General features: G+C 40.0%; 1 long non-coding RNA gene across 1 annotated transcript; it reads right to left on the bottom strand.

Moving 5' to 3' along the window:
* Positions 1-5,730: 5,730 nt before the first annotated feature.
* Positions 5,731-10,906, bottom strand: LOC107803659 (uncharacterized). The gene is made up of 2 exons (XR_001652055.2): positions 10,318-10,906; positions 5,731-6,030 (listed from the first exon to the last, which is right to left on the bottom strand). It is a non-coding gene; the product is annotated as an uncharacterized LOC107803659 (long non-coding RNA).
* Between the last annotated feature and the right edge of the window lie 297 nt (positions 10,907-11,203).

Raw genomic sequence — 11,203 nt, 5'->3', positions numbered from 1 at the left:
TCTTATCTTAGATCGTGCAATATGAGTATTCATGTTCCTAACGACGTGTTACGTTTGTAGCAATGCCTCCGAAGACTACAGCCGCTAGCACCGGTCAGAAGCCTATGAAGGTGTTAGAAAGAGAGATAAGTTATACTATGGATTCAGACCCATCGAAGATCATGGGTTCTATTGAGGAGGATCCATTCGAGGATCCATATGAGTCATCCGTTCGAGCTGTTTCAACCATTCTGACAGTAGATGGGGTGAGAGGAGTTCCAACCTCACCAAGGACCTTATTTTCATAACCCGTTGATCAGGGTATGAGAGAAGTAGTGCATGGACTGGCACAACCGAGATTCCCTCAGGCTCAAAACTATGTCAAGGCATTTGAGGATACCGGCTCTTCTGAGGTTCCGGATAGTTCACAGTCTTGGGAGTCCATCAATCAAGATTCGTCAGTGTATGTTATGGGATACACATAGGAAGAAGATAGTAGTCGGGCCAAGAGGAGGAAGTTAACTGATAAAGACATGAAGATTCCACTTCGAAGTGTGTCCGATCGAGGATCTCATATAGGATGAGACAAGGACCCTCTACTCTAGACTTCCTCCGAATGTCAGCTTTTGGTTGGTGAGCTCCACTTCTTCTGGGAATATTACCAATTCACAGTTCGGCATGTGTTAGGTTGTTTTATAAGGGCATAGGGAGCTCTGTCCCGACTTTTATATACTATGGTTATGTTTACTTAGAGATTTTGCAGATAGTATCATGTATAAAGTTTTGGGTATGACATCTCTGTGGCCTGGTCGACCCCTATGTATATAAACCTTTTTCTAAATTAGTTATCCAAGTTAAGTACCTATATATATGGATCTGGCCTAAAATGGCCCGTGATAGAATTGATAATAAACAAGGATAAGGTACGTCGTGTTCGGTTGGGTAGAACTTGATATTATAATGGGTATCGATTGGTTGGCCTTTTGTTATGCTAACATCAAGTGTAGACCAAAGATGGTTTGATTTCAGCTTCCAGGAGAGCCTATTTTAGAATGGAAAGGTAATACCGCATCGCCAAGAGGTAAAATTATCTCCTATCTCAAGGCAAGGAAGATAATAAAAAGGACTACATTTATCACTGAGTTCGGATTTGGGATGTGGAAGTAGAGTTGCCAACCATTCAGTTCTTTCCTGTAGTTAATGAGTTTCCCGATGTTTTTCCTGATGAGCTTCCAAGTCTTCTGCCAAAGCGAGAAATAGAGTTTGTCATTAACCTACTACTACCAGATATTCATCCAATATCTATTCCCTCTATAGAATGGCCCCTGCAGAGCTGAAAGAGTTGAAAGAACAACTAAAAGACTTGCTTGAAAAAAGTTTTATCAGACCTAGTACGTCACCGTGGGGATCACCTGTGTTGTTTGTAAGGAAGAAAGATGGTTCCTTATGAATGTGTTGTGATAATTTTTAAATTATGCGGGTAATTAATTAATTACCAGATAACAGAACATTACCCAGTTAACTAATAAGCTTACAGAGCTTAATTAAATAACCCCAAAGCCACGTGACACAAAGCCACAATGGCTAAGAATGACTCTTAGTCATTCAAGCCATGTAGCTACTTATAGGAATTTCATAAAGTCTTATCCAAAACAAGACTTGGTTACAAGTCTTACATGTAAGACATGGATATAGGTTTCTTTGTTAAAAATTCAAAAACGTTTGGTCTCTGATCAAACAAGAAAACGTGGGCAGAAGTTTCAAAGTTCGACAATTAATCCATTCAAGAGATAGGAACAGAAGCACTTCAAAAAGAAAACGTTGGATCAAGTTTTTAGATTTAATCCATTCTTTAGATCAAAAAAACGTTCAAAGTAGAACAATTCGTCCAAGATTTCAAGGAATTCAAGTGTAATTTCGTTCATATTTCACAAAAGCAAATTCGTTCAAATAATTCAAGAACAGGTATGTTAAGGCCCTCCCTTCTTTCTTTTGGCATGGTCCAAATTATACTGAAGAAACGAGCAAACACACAGTTTTCATAAATTACTCTATTCATAGAATTATTAGGGGTGTCTATATACTTGATTCCCCATGAAAATTATTATTATTTTCTATTCATGGGTCTCAGAATAATACGCAGTTGGAAAAGTTTATCTAGAAGGAATATCGAGATTATTACGTATTTTTCATGCATTTCACTCATTTATACATGTGCATTGACCCATGACTAGATGACGTTATATATGCGTATATATGTAAATATATGTATATGGGATATGGGAAAAGGTTATGGCGTATCTTTGTACAGTTATGTTTCTATTAGAGGTCTGTAGACAATATGTCTAGTTGGGTTGTATGTGGCCTTGTCGGCTTTCAGTTTTGGATATATAATTGTCTATAGAAGCCTTGCCGGCTCGCCCACTGTATAGTGCCTGTATACGTACATATGCCTTGATGGCAGGTTTCTTTCACATATGTTATTTTCCTAATGCAGCAGATATTATTCAGGTTCATATATTAGACGCATGCTTAGGGGTGTTTGACAGGTAGGAATCAGGCACCCGTCGCGGCCCATCAGTTTGGGTCGCGACAAATAGACAATGTAAGACCCCGAACCTGTAGGCAATATCAAAATTGGGGGTGTAGTCAAAGCTGTCTTGAGCTTCTGAAAGCTCGCCTCACACTCTTCCATCCACTAGAATAGAGCACCCTTCTGGGTCAGTCTGGGCATAGGGGCTGCAATAGATGAAAACTCCCCCACAAAACGACGGTAGTAACCCGCCAAGCCAAGAAAACTGCTGATCTCTGTAGCTGAGGATGGTCTGGGTACACTGCCTCTAGTTTTTTTGGATCCACCTTAATACCCTCGCTCGATACCACATGGCCTAAGAATGCTACGGAATCTAACCAAAACTCACATTTCGAGAACTTAGCATATAACCTCTTTTCTCTCAAGGTCTGAAGCACTGTCCTCAGGTGTTGCTCATGATCTTGCCGACTCCGGGAATACACCAGAATATTATCAATAAAGACAATGAGGAACGAGTCATGATATGGCCGGAACACACTGTGCATCAAATGCATAAAGGCTATTGGGGCATTGGTCTGCCCAAATGACATAACAAGGAACTTGTAATGACCATACCGAGTCCTGAAGGCAGTCTTTAGGATATATGACTCCCGAGTCTTCAACTAATGGTAACCTGAGCGCAAGTCAATCATAGAAAACACTCGTGCACCCTGAATCTAGTCAAACAGATCATCAATACGAGGCAAAGGATAACAGTTCTTCATTGTAACTTTGTTTAAATGGCGATAATCAATGCACATACGCATAAAACCATCCGTCTTCTTCAAAAACAAAATAGGAGAACCCCAAGGTGATACACTGGGCCTAATAAAACCCTTATCAAGAAATTCCTGTAACTGATCCTTCAACTCCTTCAACTCAGGAGGAGCCATACGATACGGAGGAATAGAAATGAGTTGAGTGCCTGGCAACAGGTCAATGCCAAAATAAATATCTATATCAGGAAGCATGCCCGGAAGATCAGCTAGAAACACATCAGAAAAATCCCGTACTACTAAGACTGAATCAACTAAAGGGGTATCAATACTGACATCTCTCATATAAGCTAAATACGCGTCACACCACTCAACACGTGGTACACCTGACATAGCTAGTATTACGATTTTGGCGTGACAATCAATAAAAGCATAATGGGGAGACAACCAGTCCATGCCCAAGATAATATCAAAATCTACCATGTTGAGCAACAATAAATCGGCTCTGGTCTCAAAACACTAAGAGCAACCAAACACGACCGATAAGCGCGGTCCATAACAAGAGAATCTCCCACAGGAGTAGAAACATAAATAGGGGAACTCAAAGAATTCTTAGGTACACCCAAATATGGAGAAAAATAAGAAGGCACATAAGAGTAAGTGGAGCCTGAATTGAATAGAACCGATGCATCTCTGTGACAAACTAGTATAATACCTGTGATGATAAAATTAGAGGCAACAACCTCGGTATGGGCAGGAAGGGCATAGTATCGGGCCTGGACTCCCCCTCTAGGGTAACCTCTACCTCCCCGACCTCCACCTCTAGCTGGTTGAGCAGGTGGGGTAGCAACTAGAGTTGTAAACATAGCCTAAGAACTATGCGGGGCGCGTTGTGGCTGAGAAGTCTGTAGAGGCGCACTTCTCCCAAGTCTAGGGAAATCCCTCACCACATGGCATGTGTTACCACACTCAAAACAAGCTTTGGGAGGACGTGGCGGCTGTGACCGGATCGGGCCAGGTATGTTGGACTGACCCCAGAAAGCACCCCGCACAGGAGGCCCGCTAGATACCGAAGGTGCATAATAAAGCTCACGAGGCCTAGAAGGAGCCAGAATATCACTGGCTGCTGGAAGAGCTGAATGAACAGGGCGACTCATATAACCCCTACTATGACGACCTGTAGCTAGGGCACGGGCACCAGAATAATGGCCCGACTCTCGAGACATCTTGGCCTCCCTCTCCTCTCTCTTCCTAGCATGCATACCCTCAATCCTCCTAGCAATGCTCCTCACCTGCTGATAAAAAATATCCATCTCCAACTCACGAGCCATGCTAGACCTGATGATGGGAATAAGCCCCTCAATAAACCGGCGAACCCTCTCGCGAACAGTAGAAACCAAGGCTGGGGCATGTCTAGCCAAATTGGTGTAACAGACAGCATACTCCGAGATAGTCATAGCACCCTAGCGCAAATGCTCAAACTCTACGCACCATGCGTCCCTGAGGCTCTGAGGAACAAACTCCCTCAGGAACATATCTAAAAACCAAGTCCAAGTCAATGAAGTTGCCTTATCCGGACTGTCTAACTCATAGGTGCGCCACCACTCATAGGCGGCTTCGAAGCTGGAAGGCAGTGAAAGACACCCCACTCGATCCTAATATACCCATAGTGCGGAGGATACGGTAACACTCCTCCAGAAATCTTAAGGCATCATCTGAAGCTATCCTACTGAATACAGGAGGATCATACTTCTTGAACCTCTCAAGCCTCCGCTGCTCATCCTTTGAAACTGCTGCCTTGTCCTCAAATTGACCTGGGCTGCAGGCGGTATAGGAATAACCTCGGGAACCTGATCCATATGCACTCGCTACTCAGGAGTGGGGGCGGCGGGAGTTTGTTCTCCTCTCCCAGCCTAAGATGTAGCTGCAGCAAGGGGAAGCAACCCTGCCTGAGCCAAAGGGATGTACATGCTCATGAACTGTGCCAGAATCTCCTAAAGTGCTGGAGTAGTAGTAGTAGTAGGCATATCAAGTGCTTGGACTCCGACTAGAACTGCTGGTAGTACCTCGGTGGCAGCTCGTGCAGCTGCTCTAGTTTCACCACGTGCGCGTCCTCGGCCTCTACCCCACTCCTGTCCTCTGATGGCTGCATTACGGGGCGCGGGTGCCTGATCGTCTCGAGTAGCACATGTCCTCACCATCTATGAGATAATAGAAGACAGAAGTTTAGAGTTGTGATATCAACAATCTCGCACAACAAGGAGATCAAATGAAGTGGAATTTTCCTAACAGTTACATAGCCTCTTGTAGATAAGTACAGACGTCTCCGTATCGATCGACTCTAATAAACCGGCTTGTGATTCATGACCCTGGTTCGCCCTCCGTGAACTATCGTGAAGACACCTAGTCTCTACGACTAGGTAAGCCTAACAATGCGGAAAATAAACCAATTTGCGGAAGAAATAATAAAACGAAATAGTGAAATAAAATAGTGTTTAAAAGTATCGCTCGGCATACATAATATCATCTATCGAAATCTAAATACATCACAAAACCCATAATCTCATGATCACATGCCTTTGGATGTCTACAAGTATCTAACTCCAGAGTATCTAACAAAGGAAAAGAAAATACTGAAGGGCTAATACTTAAAAAGGGAGAGTAGAAAGGGACTCTTCAGTCTGCAGACGTGGCAGATATACCTCGGAGTCTCTACAAGCACCTCATCTTAAGCGTGATGAGTCTGAGTGGAGGTACCTGGATCTGCACATGAAAAACATGCACAGAAAGGACATGAGTACACCACATCAATAATCAGTAAGTGCCAAGCCTAACCTCGATCGGGTAGTGATGAGGAAGGTCAGGGCCCTACTGAAATTAAATGAAATATAAGGTGCGACAGTATAAGATAAAGCATCACAGTTAAAAGATAATAGTAAGAATTAATACAGGATAATAAAGATAACTACAACTGAAACAGAGGCGAAAACAATCACCGGGAATACCACTCTTCACAAAGATAATAACCAGGGATCTCTCAGTATCCCGAGGATCTCTTAGTACCTTCAATACATGCCAGAGATCTCTTGGTATCCTCAATATATTCTAGGGATCTCTTGGTATCCTCAATATGTGCTAGGGATCTCTTGGTATCCCGAGGATCTCTTAGTATCCTCAATATATGTGCTAGTGATCTCTCGGTATCCTGCACCTCAGCTTAGATCATAAATACATACAGGCGATCTCCTGGGATGCCGTCCCGTAGTCCCAAAGTAAAACACACAGCAACAACACAAGGAATACTCAATTAAGCTAAATTTTGTACCAAGTAAAATAGGTAAATCTAACCTAACATGCTTCACATAATACAATTACGACAGTTTAAGCAATAAAGCAATTAAGTCAATTAAACATGCTTTTCTAAGCTAACAACAGATTTAAATTTCAAGTAGAGTAAGCAGGAAAGGGAAACACAATTAAAGCTACTTAAGTGAAAAAGGTTTGTCAGTAGGTTTTTCAATAATTAGCACAAGTACACACTCGTCACCTCACATGCAAGGCATTTCAGTTACCACAATACCAAATCCTAAGGGGAATGCCCCCCACACAAGGTTAGGCAAGCCACTTACCTCGAATCAGCTCAAAATCAACCCGAAACCACGCTCTTGCCATGAGTACTCGACTCCAAATGGCCTAAATCTATTCAACTCAATTGCATAATGTAAATTACACTTCAGGTAACTGATTTCACAAAGAAATTCTAAGCTAAAATGCAAAATTAGGAAAAATAACCAAAACGCCCTTTGGGCCCATGTCTCGGAATTGGATAAAATTTACATTTTCAGAATTCACATACTCTCACAAGTTTATACATATCAATAACACTGAAATCGGAGTTCAATTGGCCCCTCAAATACCCATTTTAAGGACACTTAATCTCAAGCCCTAATTACCCATTTTGCACTGATTTTTCCCAAATTTTCACCACTAATTAGACCTTTAAACACATATAAATGAGTTATGCAGTAAAAAAAGTTACCTCCAAGTGATTCCCCTTTGGTTTTCTCAAAAATCTCCCTCAAAAGCTTCAATCCCGTTCAAAAAAGGTGAAATAATGAAGAAGGGTCGCAGATGGGCTATTTAAATACTGCCCATTTATTCCTTCTTCGTGAACGCGGAAGGACCCTTGCGTTTGCGAAGTACAATTTTGCTTGGGTCCAACTTCCTTCATCGCAAACGCGATTCTCAGGCCGTGAACGCGATGCAACAACTCTTACAGTTTCGCAAACGCGAAGCATTAAAACTCCCCCAGCCCAGCTCCTCTTCGCGAACGCAAGACCCTTCTCGCGAACGCGAAGAAGGAAACTAGAACTGGACTGCTGCAATTTTTCCACAATTCCAACAAGTTCCAAAATGACCCGTTGAGAAACCGAAATACACCCGAGGCCCCAGGGACATCAACTAAATATGCCAACACATCCTAAAACATCATTCAAACTTGTTCCAATCATCGGAACTCTCGAAACAGCATCAAAACACTAATTTACCATCAGATTCAAGCCTAAGAAATTCAGAAACTCTCAAAATACGCTTTCAATCAAAAAGTCTATCAATCCTCGTCTGAATGACCTGAAATTTTGCACATACATTACATTCAACACTACGGAGCTACTCCAACTTCCAGAATTCCATTCTGACCCTCGGATCAAAATCTCACTATCGAATCGGAAACTTCAAAAATTTAACTTTTGGTATTTCAAGCCTAAATTAGCTACGGACCTCAAAAATACAATCCGAACATGCTCCTAAACCCGAAATCACCCAACAGAGCTAACGAAAACATAGAAATTCCATTCTGAGGTCGTCTTCACATTGTTCCGACTACGGTCAAATTTCCAGAACTTAAGCTCTCATTTAGGGACTAAGTGTCCCAAAACTCTCCGAAACTCCAAATAATTGCTCCCGGCAACTCACAATAGTAGAAACAAACACGGGGAAATCATTTAATAGAGGATCGGGGTGTAAATTCTTAAAAGGACCGGCCGGGTCGTTACATACTAGGGATCTGGCATGAGGCTTGTTATTCTAGGTGTAAAAACCTAGGTGTATTGTTCTAGACCTGGCTTACCCTATGCGGACAACTCGAGCCAGGGGGGAGCGTACCGAAAATACAGAAGCTTCACCGGCTTTGCAACTTGTCCGAACCTCGTTCTAAAATTGGGATATGACTCTAAAAGAAAAGAAGCCATATGAATTGCACACTTCCTTGATGATTTAGAAGAATTAGAGAGAAGAGGATTTCGTAACAGTTTATATACAATTCAAGTAATATAAAAGCGGTAAAAAGCGACATTTAGCACATTAGGTTTAAACATGTAAACATTAGATAATAAATGAAAGCCAAGTATAACAGCTATTCTAAGCTTGAATTCTGAATCCTGAACTAGAAGTTCTAGGTTCTTGTCCCCAGCAGAGTCGGCAGAGCTGTCACACCTCCTTTTTACCCGAGGATGATATAAGGGAGTTTTTTCTATTAAAGTGACATAAATCAATTTAATTTCAAAGTCTCCACTTAGGATAATTTATTTGGTGTTCCAAGTCACCAGTTTATTTTAAATCCCAAATCGAGGAGAATTTTGACTTTATTTAAAAGTCTGTGAAACCAGAAAACTAGGTAAGGAATTTTGTTAACCCGGGAGAAGGTGTTAGGCATTCCGGGTTCTGTGGTTCTAGCAGGGTCGCTTAACTATTAATAATTGGCCTAATTATCAGATTAATTACATGTTTTAAACCTATTGTGCATTTTTAACTTTATAACCGCTTTTATTTATTTGTGGAGTTGTTTCTGAAACAAGTCACGATTGTCGTACACTTGCCGTTTTGGAACACATTGCAAACCACGCTACATGAAATGCACCCGCAATTTGCGACATGCCTATTTTATTATTATTCGAAGTTGTGGTCAGGTCACATGAAATGCACACCCGAATGGGATGTACATATCATGACTATGACACGAGAACCGTACCTATAGTCACGATAGTTAATTAATCGCGCCTAAAGCAAGCTACAATGTTCATGATTTTCCTGAAATTAATTTTGAGATTATTGTGAAAGGCCGTAGATTATGAAATTTAATGTGGATAAACTAATAAATTTGAACAGAGGAAAGTAAGAAATATTAGCTAAATATTTAACTTCTTAGCTTTAAGATTTGAAGAGATCGATGATTGTTTGCAAAATACTCAAAATGGCGTGGACTTAAATATAGAAATGTCAAAAACTTAGGCTCTTTCATCCCAGGAGCATGTTTACAAATTTAAAATACAAATAAGACACTCTAATGACAATTCGGGTGATTATCACAATGCCATTCATATTACAAAGACTCTCTCAAACTTTAATTTCTCTACCAAATTAAGGTGACAACATCGAGTAAGCTCACTATTTATCTCTGATTTCTAATTACTAAGTATTATAGAAAAAGTAAATTTAAAGAACCTGGAATTACAGGTCTACGAGATCAACAAGCAACTTGAACAAATACTGTAACTAAAGATGTCAAATTAAGGAAGCTAAAACCATATTAATTCTTCTTCAAAGGTTATGAAACCATGATTTTCAGCATAAAATGACAAAGAACAATCGCTATTCTCCACTGGATTTGGCCAAACCAGTCCAAACCATTATATTCACATCAGGCAACAAAACATATTTGAACGCTCAACTTTACTTCCGTGAACAAACAAAAATTTAACTAATATCATTTAAATGCTCAAAGTCAATAAAAACCTTCCAACAACCACATAATATAAATAAACAAGGCAACACTCACATATAACACAAAACAAAAAAAAAATGATAAAGTACGGATAGAGGTTAAATTAATGAGTAATTATGAGGAGTAAGAAAGTTTATCAACTAGCAAATCCAACGAAACAATATGAAATCAAAGTGAGAAATGACACCTTTAAAAGAAAATTAAATGAAGATTCGATAAAATTTTTTATTTAAGATTCAAACACCACCAACAAAGATAGATGAACATACCTAAACAGCAATTGAAAAACCAATTATAGGTCTGAACAGAAGATGAATTTCAGCAATGATGAACAACAGAAAACAAGCCCCGAACTAGAGGAAGAAAAATTCAAAACCTAGGAAAATGAGTTCGAAATCAGCAGCAAACAACTCTGGTTCGATTTTAAACTGTTTGAATCAAAAATCCGAAGTAGTATACCAAAACTCTATTGTTCTTCCTTTATTTTGTTTTTCTAGAACTTCATTACTTTTTTTTTTTGATTTTTCTAGATCTTGGATTATTGAATCTCCCACTTATTCTCTAGCTATTTTTGTCGATGTTTGTGAGAGTGACGAAGGGGAGGTAGACAGAGAGAGAGAGAGAGAGGCACCATTTTTTTTGTTGTTCTCTCTACGGGAGGGAATAAAGCTGCTCCATTTTTTTTGTCCTCTGTTAGGGATGATGGATGGCTCTCTTGAAGATGAGAGTGTCGTTCCCTCTTTTAGAGATAGGAAGGGGGTGTTATCTTTGTTATTAGGTCTCTTTTTTGTGAAGAAGAAGAGCTAGAATACGGCCCTCTCTTGGGTTATAATGGGGGAGTCTTAATGAGAGGAAAGATTGGGCCAGGCGGGTTGGGTCTTTAAAATGAATTGGGAATTTAAATCAAATCGGTTGTTCTGAGCTGGCCTACTCTGGTGTTGAACTTCAAAATGTCCCATTTCCCTTTCTTTGTTTTCGTTTTCTTTTCTTTGATTTTAAATTCTAACAAATTAAATCTTAAATTAAGACCTAACTTTAATCTAATTAGCAAAATTAATTCTATTCATCTATAAACAAATGCATGTAAAATTTTAAAAATATTTTGTTGGATTTTTATGTATTAATTATAACAATTAAAGAGTAATTAATTCGTAA

This window comes from Nicotiana tabacum, chromosome 22, assembly GCF_000715075.1.
Source record: "Nicotiana tabacum cultivar K326 chromosome 22, ASM71507v2, whole genome shotgun sequence".
NCBI classification, from domain to species: Eukaryota; Viridiplantae; Streptophyta; class Magnoliopsida; order Solanales; family Solanaceae; genus Nicotiana; species Nicotiana tabacum.
This window is presented reverse-complemented; position numbering and strand designations above follow the sequence as displayed.